This window comes from Rattus norvegicus, chromosome 2, assembly GCF_036323735.1.
Source record: "Rattus norvegicus strain BN/NHsdMcwi chromosome 2, GRCr8, whole genome shotgun sequence".
Taxonomy (NCBI): Eukaryota; Metazoa; Chordata; class Mammalia; order Rodentia; family Muridae; genus Rattus; species Rattus norvegicus.
In genome coordinates, this window is record NC_086020.1 from 66,726,831 (window position 1) to 66,750,193 (window position 23,363).

The window sequence follows — 23,363 nt, forward strand, 5'->3', positions numbered from 1 at the left end:
ACAAAACAGTAGTCTCATTTCTCTGATGAAGGTATCTCTTCTTTTTCTTTTTCCTTTTTAAAACCTTTTATAGCTACATTTGTTTTTTTCTTTTTATTAGATATATTTCTTTACTTTCATTTCAAATGGTATTATTTCCTTTCCCGGTTTCCTGTCCATAAGCCCGCATCCCCACCAACTCCCCCATATGGGTGTTCCCCTATTCACTTCCCTGACTGCTCCCCTGCTGACATTCCCCTGCACTGGGGGTCCAACCTTGGCAGGACCAAGGGCTTCCCTTTCCACTGGTGCCCCAGGAAGGCTATTCTCTGCTACATAAGCAGTTGGAGTCCTGGGTCAGTCCATGTATATTCTCTCAGCAGTGGTTTATTCTCTAGAAGCTCTGGTTGGTTGGCATTGTTGTTCTTATGGGGTTGCAAGCCCCTTCTGTTCTTTCAATCCTTCCTCTAATTCCCCTAAATGGGATCCTGTTCTCAGTTCAGTGGTTTGCTGCCAGCATTGACCTCTGTATTGGACATGCTCTGGATGTGTCTCTCAGGAGAGATCTATATCCAGTCCCTTTCAGCATGCACTTATTAGCTTCATCAATCTTATCTAGTCTTGGTGGCTGTATGTATATGGGCCACATGTGGAGCAGGCTCTGAATGGCAGTTCATGAAAGTAACTCTTACATTCTAAGACAGTGAGAGTTTTTCTGAACGTGATGCCAGTGTTTTAAAAAACCAAAACAAAGAAACAACCAAACAAACCATAAACCAAAACAACAACAACAACAACAAAAAAAAAAACAAACTTAAGGTCAATTAACACTCAAGGCTGCTATCCTACTATGTACTTAGCTTGCTTGTTTAAGTTGTTTGTAAGGTTACAGTGAAACAATCTTACTGGCTTTGAAATTCCTTTTTAACCAAAATTTGCAACCTAAGCTAAAACAAAGTTATTATATTCAATGATGTACTCTTCCATGACCCTGATCTAAAACAATGCATGTCTATCATTTGCTGAAATCAGCAAATAAAAACGTTAAAAATAATATCCTATAAGTTTGCACCTTAAATGCTAAACAGAACACTTGGATATTGATTTTTTACATACAATGATGTTTGTTAAACTCTATTACTTGGGTCAGGTGAGGTCAGTTTGATATGTAAAACTGTTAAAGATTTCCGTATTCCTCAGTCCTACCCATCGAATGAATTCTATGCTGATCCTTTAAGAGAATGAAATACTGTTAAGAAAAACACAGACAGACAGACAGGCACACATACACAGTTACACACAGTAACAGACACAGACATAAGACAGCTTTCACCAAGCAATCAAAAATTCAATGCCATGCAATAGAAAAACACAGGAGAAAAGACAATTGACTCCGTGTCATTTTATTTCCTTCTCTAAAGTAACACTGATACAATACTAGTAATTCAGAATCAGTAACTAAGGCAATTAATACATGCATCCTATGTTCAATATCGTGGTGAAATCCCGACAATAGAGGAAGACAGTAGAATCTTTGGCCTCCTCACAAAGACTTATTTGCCCATCCACAAAACTTTACATATACATGTACACACATATACAAAACATAATCCCTGCATAAACTAACACATAAACAAAGATAACCATGAATCTCCAATTCTTCTACAAAAATGACTGTAAAATACAGAAGTTTGAAAAATATAGCGTAACTGAGCAATAGCATATACATAAGAATAAATAGTATAAATAAGTCCCTATTATCAAAATTTCTTCTGACACAAATGCTATCCCAACAAAATATCCAATTAAATTCTTCAGAGAAATATAAAACCTAAAAGTAATTTTTGCTAATCTCAAAATAATATGATTAGAATACCAATGTCATAGGTATCACAGTATTTGATTTCAAATTATAGAACTAAGATTATTAATAAGAGCATAGTGGTGTACAAGATATGACCAACAGTCCAGTGAAGCAAAATGGAAAACAGAGAACTATAACCATTTATGACCAACAGAATAATAACAATAGACCACAAAACATATTGCAAGAAAATAAATTTATTCAGCCTATTACAATGCTAAAACTGTGTACATGTAGAAGGTAATATTAGATAGCTACCTCCACTTTTTTCAATGTCAATATATTAGCATTCAGGAAGATGTTATTAGTGTGCAGCTCTTAAGAACAAGTATGGAGCCATTGTTTACTGAGGTATATATGCCATAAATTACATTTAGTAATACCAGATATTAGAAGTGGTCTTTTGAGTTACAACTAGTCAGAGTTATTCAAGATACTCCTTTAAGTTTAATGAAATTGTTCTTATTTACCCCTCAGAGGTGGTGTAACTCCATATTAATGAAGACACAATGAATTTTAGACACAAGGCTCAGAGATTCTGGAGCTGAAACTGACAAGAAAAGCTCCTTCCCGAGGACTAGCTTTTGTTGTACTGCAAGGTTCTGAGTGTACATGAAAAGGAAGGGAACAAACCAACAGTTTTACTCATATGTAATCCCTATGAATCACACCGCTGACCAGCATGGTACAAACAAACAAACAAACAAAAAACAAACAAACAAAAACAACAAAAAACTATATGTAATTTATGTCATATATACCTCAGTAAACAATGGCTCCATACTTGTTCTTAAGAGCTGCACAACAAAATGGAGATTATCTCTAGTGCTAGAAACCTCATCAAACACCAAGGGCAAGTAAAGACGAAGATCCTATAAGGAAACCTACAACCTATTACTTTAATAAAACCAGGTTAATCTGTATCTGCAGTCTAAATATTTTCTTAATATTTCCACAGATAAGTGTAGTCTTCATCCTGAATCAAAAGTCCTCTGTTTGTTACAGATAGATACCATTACATAAAAGTAACATCATCCACAGTAGAGCCTAAGGCTCTGGGATCATTCTAAAACAGATATTGAAATATTCGAAGAGTCAGAGGAACAGAGAGTTTGCATGACATTTTGCATTTAAGGAATTTTAGAAGCTGTATGTATGAAATCTCACCAATATAACTTCATAGGCTAAATGAGAATAATAATAAGCATGGTAGTAAGAGCTAAAGAAACCTCAGGTCACAACCCTATACAAAAACTGCAAACAACCAAGGAAATTTTTCCAAGAGAAGAATAGACCAATTAATTATCTAGTACCAAATGCTGAGTCCTGATGCCATTATGACATCATGTAGACTGAACAATATATATATATATATATATATGTATATATATATATATATATATATATATATATATATATATATATATATATAACAAATAAGTCATCCTATTCCATTTATGGCTGAGCACATCAATTTTTCTCTGCATATTTTCAAATCGAGTGTTACCATTACAGAATAACACACGTACAAATTGTGTGTTATTTGCTGTATAATATGAAAACCATTTTTAATAAGGGTTGTCCATTAAACTGACCTGTACACCTCATCAATAGTTTTACTGCAATGTTCATATAGCAGGTTTTTTCCATGTACCATTACCCATGTAATTTGACGATATTTGCCTCATGAATGCTTCTGGTATGAGCAGCATGTTCTGAAACATTCATTAAATCTAAAACAAATGGTGTCAGCTTCTCTAACAACCTTTATGCCACTATCATATGAATCAGAATAACTTGTAGTCAGGACACTATTCCATCTCACATGATATGGCAGTTTAAATGAACAAGATGCCTATACATGCACGAATTTGAATATTTGATCCTTAATTGCTGGGTCTGTTTTGTGTGTGTGTGTGTGTGTGTGTGTGTGTGTGTGTGTGTGTGTGTGTATCATGAAAATGTCCTTTCAATTTTTTTCTACCTTTTTTTAATTGGCTTTTTTTTATTGACATTTCAAATGTTATCCCCTCTACTGATTTGCAGCCCACAAACCCCCTAACCCATTCCCTTCCCTCCTCTTCTATGGGGGTGTTCCCCCACCCATGCATCCACCTCTTCCCACCTCCCTGTCATGACATTACCTTACACTGGGGGTCTGAACCTTGGCAGGACCAAGGTTTCTCCACCCCCTGATATTCAACAAGGTCCTCCTCATCTGTGTTTGCCATGCTTGGCAGAGCATCTCAGGAAACTGCTATATCAGGCTCCTGTCGGCATACACTTCTTGGCATCAGCAACATTGTCTGGAATTTGTGGCTATATGTGTATGGACTGGATACCTGGTTGGGGAAGTCTCTGGAAGATCTTTACTTCAGTCTGTGTTCCAAACTTTGTCTTCATATTTCCTTCTATTAATATTTTTGTTCCACCTTCTAAGAAGGAGTGAAGCATCCACATTTTGGTTGTCCTATTTTCTGAGCTTCATGTGATCTGTGGGTTGTTATCTTAGGTAATACAAGCTTTTGGTCTAATACCCACTTATCAGTGAGTCCATACAATGTGTGTTACTTTGTGATTGGGTTACCTCACTCAGCATGATATTTTCTAGTTCCATTCATTTGCCTATGAGTTTCATGATGTCATTGTTTTTAATAGCTAAGTAGTACTCCATTGTGTAGATGTACCACATTTTCTTTATCCATTCCTCTGTTGAGGGACATCTGGGTTCTTTCCAGGTTCTGACTATAATAAATTAGGCTGCTATGAACATAGTGGAACATGTGTCCTTGTTATATGTTGGAGCATCTTGGGCATATGCCAAGGAGTGGTATAGCTGGGTCCTCAGGTAGTAATATGTCTAATTTTCTGAGAAACTAGCACCATTTGTTGAAAATACTTTTTTTCACTTTTAGATCCTTTGTTAAATATCAAGTGACTATAGGTGTGTGGGTTCATTTCTGGGTTTTCAACTCTATTCCACTGGTCTATCTGTCTGTCTCTGTACCAATACCGTGCAGCTTTTATCACTATTATACTATAATACAGCATGAGGTCAGAGGTGGTAATTCTCCCAGAATTTCTTTTATTGTTGAGAATAGTTTTTGCTATCCTGGATTTTTGTTATTCTGAATGAATTTGCTGATTGTACATTCTAACTCTATGAAGAATTGAGTTAGAAATTTGATGAGGATTGTATTAAATCTGTAGATTGCTTTTGACAAAATGTCCATTTTTACTTTATTAATCCTGCCAATCCATGAGCGTGGGAGATGTTTCCATCTTCTGAGATCTTCTTCAATTTCTTCAGAGCCATGAAATTCTTGTCATACAAATCTTTCACTTTCTTGGTTAGAGTCACACCAGGGTATTTTATATTATTTGTGACTATTTGGAAGGGTGTCATTTCCCTGATTTCTGTCTCAGCCTGTTTATCCTTTGAGTAGGGAAGGCTATTCATTTGTTTTAGTTAATTTTATACCAAGCCGCTTTGGTGAAGTTGTTTTTCAGGCTTAGTAGTTCTCTGGTGGAACTTTTGGGGTAACTTAATTATACTATTATATTATCTGCAAATGGTTATATATTGACTTCTACCTTTCAAGTTTGTATTTTTTTTTTACCTCTTTTTGTTGTCTGATTGCTCTGGCAAGGATTTCTAGTGCTATATTGAATACATAGGGAGTGAGTAGGCAGCATTGTCTAGTTCATGATTTTAGTGGGATTCCTTTAAGTTTTCTACATTTAGTTTGATATTTTCTGCTGGTTTGCTTTATATTGCTTTACAATGTTTAGGTATGGGCCTTCAATTCCTGATCATTTCAAGACTTTTAACATGAAGGATTGTTGAATTTTGTCAAATGCTTTCTCAGTATTTAATGAGATGGTCATGTATGTTTTCATTTTTCCCTTTAGTATGTTTAGTGGATTACATTGATGAATTTCCATAAATTGAGCCATCTTGGGATAAAGCCTACTTGATAGGGATGGATGATCCTTTTGAGGTATTCTTGGTTTTTGTTTGCAAGAATTTTATTCAGTAATTTTGCATCTATATTCATAAGGGAAATATTTTGTAGAATAATTTGGAGAGAATTAGTATTCTGTCTTGTATGAAGGTCTAATGGATTCTGCAATAAAATCATTTGGTTCTGGACTTTTTTTTTTGATTGGGAGATTTTATTAACTGCTTCTATTCCTTTAGGAGATATGGGACTGTTTAGTTGCTATATTTAATCCTGTTTTAACTTTGGTACCTGATATCTGTCTAGAACATTTTCCATTTCCTCCAGACATTCCAGTTTTGTTGTGTATAGGCTTTTGTAGTAGGATTTGATGATTTTTTGAATTTCCTTAGTTTCTATTGTTCTGACTCCCTTTTCATTTCCACTTTTGTTAATTTCGAACTCTCTCTGTGCCCTCTTGCAAGTCTGGGTAAGGTTTATCTATCTTTGTTTTTTTGTTTGTTTGTTTGTTTTCCTTGTTGTTTTTGTTATTTTGTTTTGTTTTGTTTTGTTTTCCCACAAAGTACCAGGTGCTTGTTTTGTTGATTCTTTGTATAGTTCTTTTTTTTTTTTTTTTTTTTTGTCTACTTGGTTGATTTCAGTCCTGAGTTTGAATATTTCCTGCTTTCTACTCCTCTTGGGTATAATTGATTCTTTCACTGTAGATTTTTTAGGTGTGCTGTCAAGCTGCTGGTGTATGCTCTCTCCAGTTTCGTTTTGGTGGCACTCAGAGCTATGTCTTTTCATCTAAGCACTGCTTTCATTATGTCCCATGAGTTTGGGTATGTTGTGTCTTTATTATCATTACATTCTAAAAAAAGTCTTTAATTTCTTTATTTCTTTCTTGACCAAGTTATCATTAATTAAAGCATTGTTCAGCTTCCATGTTTATGTGAGCTTTTTATCGTTTTTTGTTGTTATTGAAAAGCAGCCTCAGTCCATGATGATCTGATAGGATGCATGTGATTATTTCAATTTTCTTTTATCTGTTGAGGCCTGTCTTGTGAAAAATAATATGGTCAATTCTGGAAAACGTACTATATGGTGCTGAGAAGTTTTATTTTTCTGTTTTAGGATGAAATGTTCTATAGACATCTGTTAAATGCACTTGATTCACAATCTCTTAGTTTCTCTGTGTCTCTGTTTAGTTTCTGTTTCCATAATCTGCCCACTGATGAGAATGGAATGTTGCAGTCTCCCACTATTATTGTTTGAGGTACAATGTAAGCTTTGAGCTTCAGTAAGGTTTCTTTTATGAATGTAGATGCTCTTGCATTTAGTGCATAGATATTCAGTATTGAGAGATCATCTTAGTGGATTTTTCCTTTGATGAATATGAAGTGTTCTTCCTTATCTTTTTTTTAACATTTGGTTGAAGGTCAATTTTATTTGATACTATTATGTCTACTTCAGTTAGATTTTGGGACCATTTGCTTGGAAAATTGTTTCCCAGCCTTTTACTCTGAGGTAAATGTGTCTCTTTTTGTCACTGAGGTATGTTTCCTGTAAGCAGGAAATTCCTCAGTCCTCTTTCTGTATCCAGTCTGTTAGTCCATGTCTTTTATTGGGGAATTGAGTCCATTGATGTTGAGAGATAAAAGGGATCAATGATTATGGTTTCCTGTTATTTTTGTTGTTAGTGGTAGAATTATGTTTGTTTTGCTATCTTGTCAACGAGGGTGCAGAGGGCACCTGGAAGAGAATAGGGAACAAGAGACGTGAAGAAGGACACCAAGAAAGGAGTCTGATAAGGCAACAATTTTATTTTTCCCAAGGCTGAATTTATAACATAACAGGGGTAACAGAGGGAGCGGGAAGTGTGAAACATTACGCAGGCCAAGGGCATAGTATTCGTGTGGTCAACTGATATCAACAGGATGTTAGAAAGGTCACAACTTTGTCATATCTATTAGTCAGCAGGATTTTTTTTTCAGAAAGGTTACAGGTCATCTCATTGGGCATCTTGACATCAGATGTATTTCTCAGCAAGGTCATAACTTTATCATATCATTATTCATCCTGACCACCAGATTTGTATTAGTCTCCTGAAGCTGACTGGAGATTTTCCATGAACCCAGTCATACTTAACTCTAACCATAATATTAACATCAATAATGGAGGGTTTCAAGGGCATCACTCCCAACACTATCTTCTTTTGGGTTAGTTGAACTTATATTACTTCTCTGCTTTTCCTAGTGTGTACTTTCCTTGTGTTGGAGTTTTCCATCTATTATCCTTTGTAGGGCTGAATTTGTGGAAAGATATTTTGTAAATTTGGTTTTGTCAATGTTTTAGAATATCTTGGTATTTCCATCTATGTTAATTGAGAGTTTTGTTGGATATAGTAGCCTGGGATGGCATTTGTGTTCTCTTAGGGTCTGTATGACATCTTCCTAGGATCTTCTGCCTTTCATAATCTCTGATGAGAAGTCTGATGTAATTCTGATGGGTCTGATTTTATATGTTACTTGACCTTTGTCCATTACTGCTTTTAATATTCTTTCTTTGTTTTGTACATTTGATGTCTTGATTATTATATGACAGGAGGAATTTGTTTTCTGATTCAATCTGTTTGGAGTTCGTTATACTTCTTGTATGTTTATCAGTATCTCTTTCTTTAGGTAGGGAAATTTTCTTCTATAATTTTGTTGAACATATTTACTGGCCCTTTAATTTGGGTATTTTTGCCCTTTTCTATACCTATTATCCTTAGGTTTGATCTTCTCATTGTGTCCTGGATTTTCTGTATGTTTTGGGCTAAGAGATTTTTGGGTTTTTCATTTTCCTTGACTGTTGTATCAATAATTTCTATGGTATCTTCTGCCCATGAGATTCTCTCTTTTATCTCTTATATTGTGTTGATGATGCTTGCATCTATGACTCCTCCTCTCTTTCCTAGGTATTCTATCTTCCGTGTTGTCTCCCTTTGTGTTTTTTTATTGTTTTTACTTCCATTTTTAGATCCCAAATGGTTTTGTTCAATTCCTTCACCTGTATGGTTGTGTTTTCTTATAATTCTTTAAGTGATTTTTGGTGTTTTCTCTTCAAGGGCTTCTGTTGTCCTGTACACCTTTAAGGGAGTTATTTATGTCCTTCTTAAAGACCTTGAACATCATTATGAGTTGAGATTTTTAAATCAAAATTTTGTTTTTCCAGTGTTCTGGGGTATCCAGGGCTTACTGTGGTAGGGTAATCGGGTTCCGATGATGCCAATTGGCCTTGTTTTCAGTTGCTTAATTTCTTGCCTTTTCCTATGGCCATCTGCTTCTCTCTGGTGTTAGGTGGTCTTGCTGTCTCTAACAGGCATGATTCTCCTGAAATCCTCTGTGTTAGCATTCCTGAAGACTGGCTTTCCCTCTGCAGGATCTGGGTGCAAAGAGTTGTGTCATATAAGTTCCAGGTGCTTGTGGAAACCAGAAGGATACTTTTACAGACTGTTTCTCATTTCTGGTGTCCAGAGTGTCTAGGTGGTTTCCTTTTGGGCCAGGAAGGTGAGCAGAAGTTGTGTTCTCATATGTGCTCTTAGGATTGTCTGCACTTCCTAGAGTCCAGCTCTTTCCCCATGGGATCTTGCTACAGATACGTGTCTCAGGGTCAGCTGAGTGGATGGATGCAGGTGGAAACCGGAAAGATCCTGTCCCAGATTGCTTCTCAGTTTTCGTGTCCTGAGCATGCCAGGCAGGTGTCTTGGAGCAGAATTAGTGTTCTTAACCTCTGCTCTCAGGCGTGTCAGTGCTCCTAAAGACCGTCTTTCTCCAGGCAGGATCTGGGCACAGAGAGCTTTATCAGAGTCTGCTCTGGGTACAGGTGGAAACTGGGGGTCTATTTTCAAAGAAGAAAAGTTGTATGACTGTAAAACAGATGAGTAATTTCCCTTTTACTAATATATATTGTTCTCTTCATCAATATAATCACTAGTCAGGAAGCATTTAGCTTTTAGTTGAGTATCAGTTCAACTATTCCATATTTGATGATCTAATTATGTGGGTTTTATCATTAGATGTGGAGGGGAACTACAAGCTATTGGGAGCAATGCCCTTAAAACCCTCCATTATTGATGTTAATATTATGGTTAGAGTTAATATTATGATTAGACTGGGTTCATGGAAAATCCCCAACCAGTTGCAGAATGCTAATCTGGTGGTCAGGATGCCTATTGATAGACAAACCTGTGACCTTCCTGAGAAACCAACATCCTGCTGACTAATGATATGACAAAGTTGTGACATTGCTGAGAAATACATCTGACATCAGGATGCTCAATGATATGACAAACTTGCGAACTTTCTGAGAAACCAACATCCTGCTGACTAATGAGATGATAGACATGGAACCTTTCTGAAAAACCAACATCCTATTGACATCAGCTAATCACATGAGTACTGTGTCCTTGGCCTGCATAAATGTTTGCCACTTCCTCACTCCCTCTGTTACACCTGCTATGGTATAAATTCAGCCTTGGGAAAAAAAATTGTCGCCTTGATTAGACTCTTCTCTTGGCATCCTTTTTTGAGTCTCTTGTCCCACATTCTCTTCCAGGTACCCTCTGCACCCTCGTTGACTGTCCTGCAGGATGCTATAACTGGACAGGACAACAAGTTAATGGCAATAGTGTGTTCTGGTTGGGAAATCTATGTGCTATATTTGTCCATTGACTCAAAATTATGCAATTCATTCCTGATATCAGAGCTTTTTTTATACTGCCTGTGTTAATATCAGTTAATGTTGCCAATATGCAAAACAACTGGCAAACAACATAATCTATTACAAAGCATCATAGCATATATTATGTGAAATGTCAGACACTAAAAAATACGGATAGATAGATTTAGATAGATAGATAGATAGATAGATATAGATATCATGTATTATCTCATTAAGCTTAAAGTGAAAAAATCGTATGGAGAAAAATTTGAAGCAGTTTTCAGAAATTTTTGAAATAATGTGAGAAATAAGGTATGTATGATTTACCCCCCAAAACTAACCCCAAACAACCCAATCAAAAATGGGGTATAAAACTAAGCTGAGAACTCAAAATAGAGGAATCTCGAATGGCTGAGAAGCACCTAAAGAAATCTTCAACTTCCTTAGTCATCAGAGAAATGCAAATCAAAACATTCCCAGATTCCACCTCTTATCAGTCAGGAAGGTTAAAACCAAAACCTCCAGCGACAGCAGATATTGGTGATGATGTGGAGAAAGAGGATCACTCCTCCATTGCTGCTGGGATTGCAAACTGGTACAACCACTCTGGAAATCAATTTGTAGTTTCCTCCCAAAATTGGAAATAGACTTACCTATAAAACCAGAAATATCACTGTGGGGAATATATTTCAAAGACGTCCCACAATGCCGCAGGGGCACACATACCACTATGTTCAAAACAGCCTTATTTGTACTAGAAACTGGAAACAACCCAGATGTCCCACTACAGAAGAAAGGATACAGAAAATGTGGTTCATTTACACAATAGAATACTACTCAGCTATTAAGAACGGAGACATCCTGAGTTTTGCAGGCAAATGGATTGAACTAGAAAATGTCCTCCTGAGTGAGGAAACTCAGACCCAAAAAAGTTATTCATGGTATGCTCTCACTAATAAGTGTATATTAGTCAAAAAATGAAAAGATAAAAGTACAGCATACTCAAGATAGAGTCCACAGAACTCAAAAGAGTCAATAAGCTGAAGCCAAAAAGATGATGCCTTAGTTCTACTTGGGAGGGAGAAGAAAGCAACCACAAGGGGTTGGGGAGGGACAGGGGGGCAAAAGGGGATGGGTTGGGGGAGAGGATGTGGTATTGGGTAGAGGAAAAGTACCTAAGCCCTGAGGGGCAGAAGAAAAAATGGAAACAAGTAACCTAAGGAGGAAAGGTTGGGAAGACCCTCTAGAATCTACCAGAGACCTAGGAATGAGAGACTTTCAGGACTCATGGTGTATGGGGGTGTAGATAAAAGGCCCTAGAGTGGAGAGAGGGAACTTACTGAATCCACCTGGGGAAAAAAATCAGGGCTTCAAGGGAGGAATGGGGTTGCTAACCCACAGCCAAAGAACTGACCCACAATTCTTCCTGTTTGAAAGAAATGCAAAGATTGAAGTTGAGAAAAGCCTGAGCAAAAGAAGGTCCAGCGACAAGCCCAAAGTGGGATCTAGCTCAAGGGGAAATCCTAAGACCTGACACCATTTCTGAAGTTATGGGGCATTCGCAAAAAGGGACCAATCATGACTGTTCTCCAAAAGATGAAGCAGCTAAAATTGTCAGTTACAGATATGTGCAAAGAACAGAAGGTGCTGACCACTCTGGTTGAGTTAGAGAAAAGCTGGAGAAAGCTAAGGAGGAGGGCAACCCTATAGGAGGACCAGTAGCCTCAATTATCCTGGACCCCAGAGATCTCTTAGACACTGGATCACAAACCAAGGATCATACACCAGATGAGATGAGGCCTTCAACACATATATAGCAGAGGACTCCACAGTCTGGGGTCAGAGAAGATGCACCTAATCCTCAAGAGACTGGAGGCCCCAGGAAATTTAGAGGTCTAGTGGGGTGGGTGGGGTGCGGAAATCCTTGTGGGATCTAGTAGGGAAGGGAGGGTGTATGGGATGTGCAACTGTCAGGAAAGGGGTTAACTGGAAAGGGAATAAAATCTGGAGTATAAAAATAAATAAATAAATAAATAAATAAATAAATAAATAAATAAGAATTTAAAGTATATGTATGATATGGGAAAGATTTGTTTGCTGATTTTAGTCTTCTATTTTTGTTTTTTATGGTGTTGCAAATCACACAGGTGTTTAATATACTAGGAAAGAACTCAAATACGAAGTTCTTCTCCTATCCTATACTGTCAGAGTTCAAGTCCATGAAATTATAAGGTAGAAATAACTTTTCTGTTTTGATGTAATAATATTACTAATTATAGCATAATTATATACTTCTCACTGCTCAGATTATTATTAGGAATACATGTCATACTTCTCAATTCCATATCTGTTGCTTATTCTATTCATACAATACATCATCAAAGTATATATGACCGTAAAATTAAAATAAATTATTGACACTGTTGTACGGGAAAAGTGGAGGGTTGATATCTACTTCCCTAACATCCAACAAAGAAGCATTTGACTGAGTTAACGGAGAGTTATCTGAGCACATAAATTATGATAAAATTTTTAAAGCATCCTATTCCAACTAACTCTAATACTTTATTTTTATTTCTTTCACATTTTCAGATAGGTATGTTATATATCTTGATCATGTCCATACCTTAATGCCTACTCTGATTGCACTCATTATCTGCCAGCACATACCCACGTTATTTTTCTCTGTGTCTCTCTGTCGCCCCTTTCTTTCTTTCTTTCTTTTCCTTTCTTTCTTTCTTTCTTTCTTTCTTTCTTTCTTTCTTTCTTTCTCTCTCCCTCTTTATTTCTTTCTTTCTTTCTTTCTTTCTGTCTGTCTTATCTAACTATCTATCTATCAATGTTATTATTATCTATTTATCTATCTTATTTATAACTCACATAACCACATTAATGCTGTTTACATGCTCATAGGTTTGGGTTATTATCTGGCCTATCAGTGGCTACTTAATAAAAATCTTACTTTTCCTCACTCGGCAGCCTATGGGTAACTTCTTTAGTTAATGGAGGGCCTCAGATCTCATTTCCAATACATGTTAGAAATTTAAAGTGGATTTATGTTTTGTGAAATTAACAAAAGTTTTTATTAATTCAAATTACAACAGCCATCTTACATTCAGATGGCAGAATTTCATTTTTATATACCATTTTTATAGTTACATCTATTTTTAAAAATGAAATTTCTTTTTCATCAATATTATATCTTCTGAATTATTATTTCAACAAAATTTGAAATATATACATGTGAATATATACATGTGAATTCGTGGTTTTAAAACAAATGTCAACCATAAGTACTTTTCCTGAGATACTGGATAATACTACTGACTCCATGTATGAGAGGCAATGTCATGAGCTATACAGACCTTCTCAATTATGCTATGTTGACTGAGAAGCAAACCCCAATGATTCACATATGTCTGACCTTCCAAGGCTGGGATTGAAGGTTTGTCAGCTCTAGTTTAGGGTATGATTGTCTTTAAAATTATGCAATAGTAAGTATAAGATAATAATGTTTTCAAAGTAGTAAATTATAGTTTTGAGAATTTAAGGACTAAAAGGGAACCTAAGAAATCACAAACATGTTTTCTAAAGGATGAAATGAACAATTATTAAGATTATATGTATTCTTGTAATCTGTCTAATATCACAGTATGTAATCAAGAGCAATGTATCCACTTTTAGTCAATTATACAAATACACAATTACCTAAGATATCAGTTCAAGCAGTTCAAGTATTGTTTATGAGATATTTACATATGGTATCTCAATGGTATTCAAATTTCAAACTGATGAACTGATAGACTCTGAAACTCATGATAGATTAGCGGAAGCTGAAAGATAATGACAAATCATGATGGCAATGATAGATTGAAGAGGTCAGCATAAAAATACAAGGAGACGAATTATAGTCCAATTCAAAAAACTGGAAGATGTGTTTAAATGCAATTGGGTTACTTAATGAGTGTATTTATTGAGAGAATAGTACTCTGTCATACCACTTCAGCATATTTAATGCCTCCAGGGGAAAATGTTGCAAAGGAGTTTTAATTAATTTCCTTCATCTAATCCTCTCTTAACTCTGATATCCCTTTGCCACACATATATCATATGACTCTCAAGGACAGAGTGCGGGCCATTAAAAAGCAGTGTTATCCAAATAAGTTTGCTAAGAATCCATTCCTAACTTCTTCATTAAAGCTAATGCACTTAACACCATGCCATTTAAAATCCATAATCCAGTGCAGCAACAATTACATGAAGTATGCACTGCTTCAGTTTGTCTTCATATGATATCGTTATATTTTTAGGAACTTTAGTAAGGCAATATTCCAGAACGTTCAGTTCTAGCTTGTGAAGGATTGCAACTCCCCTCACAGCTTGAAATATCAATATTTCAGGACACTGAGTAGACCAGCGTCTATATCTAAAATTGATTGCCAGGCTTGAAGTCTTTGTAATTTATCTATGGTTTTTATGTCCCTGGTCAAAGAAAGTGATAGAAGATTAATGGGGTGACATATTAAAAAGTTTTATGAATAATAAATATTACCCTTATTTTTTTTCTTAGGATAAATGAAGTCATGTGTAGGTTAAGTAACCATTAGAGCTGATTTTCTTTAAAAGGATCCATTTATGGTTCATTTAACTACATTTCTAGCACTTACTCACTTCTGCTATTCTTAACGTCATTGTGAGTGCAAAAGGTTGGTAGGAAGAAGGAATTTTCTATAAAATATGAAAATCTTGATCACTTAATCTATCTTTAAAATACATATCTATATGTCAAGTTTAATGGCCAAAGAACAATATTTTGCCTTCTGTTTGCCCCACTCCTCTTGTGAAGATTGTCTTAATGAGAGAGAGAGAGAGAGAGAGAGAGAGAGAGAGAGAGAGAGAGAGAGAGAGAGAAAGGGAGAGAGAGAGTAATGTAGATTTACAGTTATTCAGATTTACTTAAGGAAATGCATTTTCCCAAACACATAGCATCTTTTAGTTTTTCAGTGACTGTGTAGAAAGCCATTCATACTGTACTCTCAATAAACAACTCTCTCCATACAACTCCAGAAGCACATTCAAGGTATAGTCACAGAATATTTTATGATGGTCTACATGGGATGATTCTCCTTCCCTCTCTCTCTCTCTCTCTCTCTCTCTCTCTCTCTCTCTCTCTCTCTCTCTCTCACACACACACACACACATATATATATATATATGTATATATATGATGAAATACAGCCATATGCAGTTCCCTAATATAAATTTTTCAAGTAGTCCGTGTTCATCATGTACTACTTGTTTCTTCATGATTACATTCTGTATCAACTTCTTTCAAAGGAGTCTTCTGCCCAGCCACATAATACCATGTTCTATCCTTATCAAGATAAAAAATTGAGCTTAATGGCAGACTTCACATCACTTACTACATAATCGTCTCTCCTTTAATCATCATTGTTTAAGAGGTTTTTAACTTTCAGTCTCTGTCCCTCCTTCTTTCACATCTTATTAGTTTGTCTCCACTTACATATAAATAGGAACTTAGGTCTAGGTCTTTGTCACACCATTTTTTTTCTTTCCTTTTCACAGCATCAACCTGATTTCAAAAAAGGTTTTCATTCCTAATAATGGGCAGACATCTTCTCTTCAGATTAAAACCAATTTTATTGTATAATTTCAAACCAGGAAAGGAATGGAAATAAAAATAAATGGAAAATGCTACCTGGCAACTTCTGGTAAAACCAAGACTTCTGATATTTTGTAATTGAAAGTTTACCATGGAAGACAAATCATAATGCAGACACTTTCATACAATCTCAACAGAATAAGCATTCAACTTGTAGAATTAAGGGCAAAATCATATAGCCACGTTTTAAAAACAAAATATCATAATTTACAGGAAGAATTCCTAAAATTCTTTTGCTTTCCAGGGATTATAGATACTGAATAAATTTTAATAGTGGAAAAGGGGGACAACAGTGACACAGATACTTTAATGTAGCATTGATTTCATGCAATAACTAATTTTATCCTCTAATGAGTGATGCATTTGAATTATTTGAAATGTGTGATGATGATGAGACAGTAAAGTATCGTGGTCAAGAAAACAGAAATTGATTTTTATCCATGGTATTTAATCTTAATTCACTATACACACATTTTGATAATTTAGTTACATATTATTCAACTATCAGAGAAAAACAAAATAATTTTAAATTCCTTTAAAGAAGCTGCTACAATGCATTGATATGTCATGGGTAAAATTGAAACATCTTTAACAATTTAGGTTTTTATTCTTTTTTATTTCTTAGGAAGTCTGCGGTTCTGTAGTAGAGGTCTTTACAGTGTGGGAAAACAATACAAGTGAATGAAGGACAAATGAAGAAATTTTCTTTTTCTTATATTTTTGGTTGTGAGCTTAGCCTTTAATGGCTGAGCCATCTCACCAGACAGGAATTTTTCTTTTTCTAAAATACAGCAAAAACATTTCTGATATGAAGGAATAAATTTTATTAGAAACCTATAAAAAACAAAATGATTTTTGTTAAATTCTTTTAAACTTAGTCATTTCATAATGTTCTTGATCAAATAATGATTTTATTGTTTTTATTAGATTTATTTTAGTTTATGGGACCACCAATCATTAAAATGTACATAAACATATCCAAAGCATTTCAGAAGTGATTTTAGAAAATGGAAGGCAAGACAGGAAAAATGGCTCGGCAGTTAAGATCACCTGGTTGTATTATCACGAGAATATAACTTAGATCCACACACCCATATTTCAAACTGGGCACCCAGGAAACACTTGTATCTCTACCTAAAAAGGATCTGATGCCTACTTCTAGCATCTGTGCTCCTAGGCACTTCTAGTGTTTCATACATATTGCATAAACTCACAAAGACAGACACATATGGATAAATTTTAAATATAATTAAAAGGTAGATGAGAATAATTCACAGACTTAAGAATGTATATATTAACATAACAGAAAATATTTTAGAAAATGCTATTTAATCAAAAATGTTCTACATGTTTTCCTTTTTTTCCTTTAACAAATTTTATTTACACTTCAAACTGCTTTTAAATCTTCAGTTTTTTTCCTTATTACTCCAGTTCAGTGCTCCAGAATGATAGCTTGGTACAAACCTCAGAATTTAGAATTTTAGTGAAGCTTCATCATCTGTGATTTTACTTAATAAAAGTATTCAATAAAAGTACAACCCTTTTTCTTTCTTTTTTTTTCTTGTTGGATATTTTTTATTTACATTTCACCTATTATTCCCTTTCCTAGTTTCCCGGCCATAAGCCCCTTTTGCCACTCCAACCCCTTCTTCTATAAGGGTGTTCCCCCTCCCCAACCACTCCCCATTCTTGCCTCATTTTCCCCCTCCCTACATTCTCCTGGACAGAGAGGTATTGCCTTAGCAGAACCAAGGGCTTCTCCTCCCACTAGTGCTCAACAAAGACATTCTCTGTTATATCTGCAGCGGGACACTTGGGCCTGTATATGTGTAGTCTTTGGGTAGTGCTTTAGTCCCTGGGAGCTCTAGTTGGTTAATATTGTTGTTCTTAGGGGTTGCAAGCCCTTCAGCTTCTTCAATTCTCTAATTCTCCAACTGGGACCCTGTTCTCAGTTCAATGGTCAATGGTTTGCTGCTAGCCTTCACCTCTGTATTTGACATGCTCTGGCTGAGCCTCTCAGGAGACAGCTATAGCAGGCTCCTGTCAGCATGCACTTCTTAGCTTCATCAATATTATCTAGTTTTGGTGAATATATATGGGCTGTACACACATATGAGGAAGGCACTAAATGGCCATTCCTTTAGTTTCTGCTTCAAACATTGTTTCCATATCTGCTCCTATGAATATTTTTGCTGCCCCTTTTAAGAAGGACTGAAGCATCCACACTTTGGTCACCTTTCTTGAGCCTCATATGGTTTGTGGATTGCATTTGGGTAATTTGAGCTTTTGAGCTAATATCCACTGATCAGTGATTCCGTACCATGGGTGTTGCTTGTTTGTTTGGGTTTTTGTTTTGGTTTGGTTGTTTGTAATTGGGTTTCCTAACTCAGGATGATATTTTCTAATTCTATCCATTTGCCTATGAATTTCATGAAGTCATTTTTTATATAAATGTACCACATTTTCTGTATCCAATCCTCTGTTGAAGGGCATCTGTTTTTTTCCAGCTTCTGGCTATTATAAATAAGACTACTATGAACATAGTGGAGCATGTGTATTTGTTGTATGTTGGAACATCTTTTTAAACCAGGAGAGGTATAGCTGGGTCCTCAGGTAGTGCAATGTCCAATTTTCTGAGGAACCTCAAGATTGATTTACAGAATGGTTGTATCAGTTTGTAATCCCACCAAAAATAGAGGAATGTTCCTCTTTCTCCACAACCTCACCAGCATCTGCTGTCGACTGAGTTTTTGATTTAGCCCTTCTGACTGGTATGTTTTGATTTGCATTTCCCTGATGACTAACGATGTTGAACATTTCTTTTTTTTTTTTTATTAACTTGAGTATTTCTTATATACATTTCGAGTGTTATTCCCTTTCCCGGTTTCCGGGCAAACATCCCCCTCCCCCCTCCCCTTCCTTATGGGTATTCCCCTCCCAACCCTCCCCCCATTGCCACCCTCCCCCCAACAGTCTAGTTCACTGGGGGTTCAGGTGCTTCTCAGTCATTCGATATTCCTCAGCAGGGAATTCTTTGTGTGGTTTAGGTAAAAGCATATAATTGTGGCTTTATAGGAGGAATTGGGTAGTGTTCTTTCTGTTTCTTCTTTGAGGAATAGTTTGTAAAATATTGGTATGTGGTTTTCTAAGAAGGTCTGATTAAATTCTGCTCTAAACCCATCTGTTCATGGGCTTTTTAAGATTGGAAAATTTTTAGAATCTGCTTCATTCCTTTAGGATTTATGGGAATGTTTAGAGGGTTTAGCTAATCCTGATTTAACTTTAGAACCTGGGATCTAATTTAAAATTTTCCATTTCATCCGGATTTTCCTGTTTTGTTGAATATAGGCTTTTGTAGTAGGATATGATGATTTTTTGAATTCCCTCAAATTATGTTGTTATGTCTCCCTTTTCATTTCTGATTTTGGTAATTTGGATACTCTCTCTGTGCCCTCTGGTTAGTCTCAATAAGGGTTTATTTATCTTGTTGATATTCTCAAATAACCAGTTCCTTGTTTTGTTTATTCTTTGTATAGCCCCTTTTATTTCTATTTGGTTGATTTCAACCCTGAGTTTGATTATTTCCTGCCTCTTACTCCTCCTGGGTGTATTTATTTTTTTTCTAGACCTTTTAGATGTGCTGTCAATTTGATAATGGATGTTCTCCCCAGTTTCTTTTTGGAGGCACTCACAGCTATGAGTTTTCCTCTGAGCACTGAGGTCATTGTGTCCATAATTTGTTTATGTTGTGCCTTCATTTTCATTAAACTTTAAAAAAAGTCTTAGTCCCCATAAAAATTCCAACCCAATTCTTCATAGAGTTGGACATAACTATTTGCAAATTCATCTGGAATAACAAAAAACCCAGGATAGGTAAAATTATGCTCAACAATAAAAGGAATTCTGGGGGAAATCACTGTCCCTGAACTCAAGGAGTATTACAGAGCAATAGTGATAAAAACTGCATAGTATTGGTACAGAAACAGACAGATAGAGCAGTAGAATAGAATTGAAGACCCAGAAATGAACCCACACACCTATGGGCACTTGATTTTTGACAAAGGAGCCAAAACCATCCAGTGGAAAAAAAGGTTGCATTTTCAGCAAATGATTCTGGTTCAACTGGAGGTCAGCATGTAGAAGAATGCAGATTGATCCATGCTTATCACCCTGTACAAAGCTTAAGTCCAACTGGATCAAGGTCCTCCACATCAATCCAGGTACACTCAAACTAATAGAAGAAAAAGTGAAGAAGAACCTTGAACACATGGGCACTGGAGAACATTTCATTAAGAAAACACCAATGGCTTATGCTCTAAGATCAAGAATTGACAAATGGGATCTCATAAAACTGCGAACCATCTGTAAGGCAAAGGACACTGTGGTTGGGACAGAATGGCAACCAACAGATTGGGAAAAGATCTTTACCAATAAGATAGAGGGCTTATATCCAAAATATACAAAGAACTCAAGATGTTAGACAGCAGGGAGACAAATAACCCTATTAAATTTGGGATTCAGAGCTAAACAAAGAACTCACAGCTGAGGAATGCCTAATGGCTGAGAAACACCTAAAGAAATAATCAACATCTTTAGTCATAAGGGAAATGAAAATCAAAACAACCCTGAAACTCTACCTCACACCAGTGAGAATGGCTAAGTTCAAAAACTCAGGTGACAGCAAATGCTGGCGAGGATGTAGAGAAAGCAGAACACTCCTCCATTGTTAGTGGGATTGCAGACTGGTACAACAATTCTGGAAATCAGTCTGGAGGTTCTTCAGAAAATTGAACATTGAACTACCTGAGGACCCAGCTATACCTCTCCTGGGATATACCCAGAAGATTCCCCAACATATAACAAAGACACACATTTTCCTCTATTTTCATAGCAGTCTTATTTATAATAGCCAGAAGCTGGAAAAATCCCAGATGCCCTTCAACAGGGGAATAGATTAAAAATGGGGTTCATCTACACAATGGAGTACTACTCAGCAATCAAAAATAGTGGCTTCATGCAATTCATAGGCAAATTTTATGAATTAGAAAACATCAACCTGAGTGAGGTAACTCAATCACAGAAAAACACACTTTGTATGATAAGTGGATACTAGCCAAAAACTTGAATTACCCAAGATGCAAACCACAGACTGCAGGAAGGTCAAGAAGCGTGACCAAAATGCAGATGCTCCCACTTCTTCTTAAAAGGGGAAAAATATCGTAGGAGGGGATATGGAAGCAAAGTTTAGAGCAGTGACTAATGGAATTGCCATTCAGAGCCTGCCCAACGTGTGGCACCATATACAGCCACCAAAACTAGGTTAGACTGATGAAGCTAGAAAATGCATGCTAAAATGGACCAGATATAGATCTCTTCTGAGAGACACATCCAGAGCATGTCCAATACAGAGGTCAATGCTAGCAGCAAACCACTGAACTGAGAACAGGACCCTCTTGGGGGAAATTAGAGGAAGTATTGAAGGAGTTGAAGGAGCTTGCAACCCCATAAAAACAACATTGTCTACCTACCAGATCTTCCAGGGACTAAACCACTACTGAAAGACTATACATGGACTGACCCAGGGCTCCAACTCCATGTGTAGCAGAGAATAGCCTTGTTGGCTTTGGTCCTGGCAAGGTTGGGTCCCCAGTGCAGGGGAATATGGGGCAGGCAGTGAGGGGGATGTATATGGGAGTCAGGGAGGGGGAGGGAAGGCAATGGGGGCTTATGGGCAGGAACCTGGGACGGGGAATTACATTTGAATTGTAAGTAAAGAAATATATGTAATACATTTTTTTAAATCCAATAAAAAATAAAGAAAGAACATGACACACAATACCAAATTAGAAAAAAATCACTTATAGAGTATATGCATGCATATAATAGACATTTATAAGTGCTAACATAATTCTAGGAATTTTAACATATAATGTTATTTTGTCTTAGTTAACATTTTTCATCAGTGTGAATGGAATATAGAGACTTAAATGTAATATAGCATTTATGTATATTTGAACTATACCCTCAAATGTAGATGAAAACAATTATAAACTCATATACCAAGAAAATATTTACATGAAAATGTGGTCCTATATCAGTTGCACAAAATATTCAACATTAAATCCTGTCATATTACAATGCAATATTTGTTTTGATCTATTTGTGGGAACTTGCATGTTTCCTTTATTAATTAATTTTCTACTCTGATAATTTCAAAAATTTACATAATGTATTCTGGTAACTTTTATCCCCTACCCTCTTCTATTTCTACCTCCTGTCTCTCAAATAACCCTTTTGACATATTCATGTTTATTTTTGTTGTTGTTCTTCTTGTTCTATTTTACACCTCTTTTCCTCTGCTACTTATACAATGACAACTCTTGTTTGTATAATCTTACATAGTTTTCTTACTTGATTCTTAAAAAATAGATATTTGTTAAAATTATATGTTTCTACATACAATAACAATTATGTTCATTCTTTATAGATAAGAACAAAACTTCAAATCTTCATTTTCCTTCAATTCTATTATTATTTTTCAGCCATTTATATAATTTAGCACCTTTATACCAAGTACTAAAGGCTGTATTTCCAAGTGCATTAGTGAAAATACTTATGAAAATTGCAATATATACCATTATATTATTAAATGAAAGATTGAAAGGTTAATTATTTATATAATGGAGATTAAGGTAATACAAAAATATATTTTAGAAATATTTATTAATGACTGATTTCAAATATTTGGTGCATAAATATTTATAACAGGCAAAACATTTCTGAAATAGGAAAACAAATTTGAAGATGTACAGTATGTGATTTCAGGTGTCAAACTACATGTTACCAATGATATATCATTGTCTTAATTATACAAAAAATCATTTAACATAAATTATATATTCCTAAGTCTTCTTGAATATTCAACGAGAGTACCAATGGCATCTAGAAAGTGTTGATAAGAAAGCTCCACAGGTAAAGGCAATAGCAGTTAATCCTAGAACCTGAGTTTCTCATGTCAGGGCTTACATGTTGCAAGGAAAGAATCCTACATATTTTCTGATCACCACAATAGAATTTCACATCATCCAACTTACACACCTACACCACACCAAACAAAATTAGTAAATAAATTGAGTAAATAATTTTTTTTGCAACAGAGTCATCTCACAATATATGTGAGTGGAGATTAACT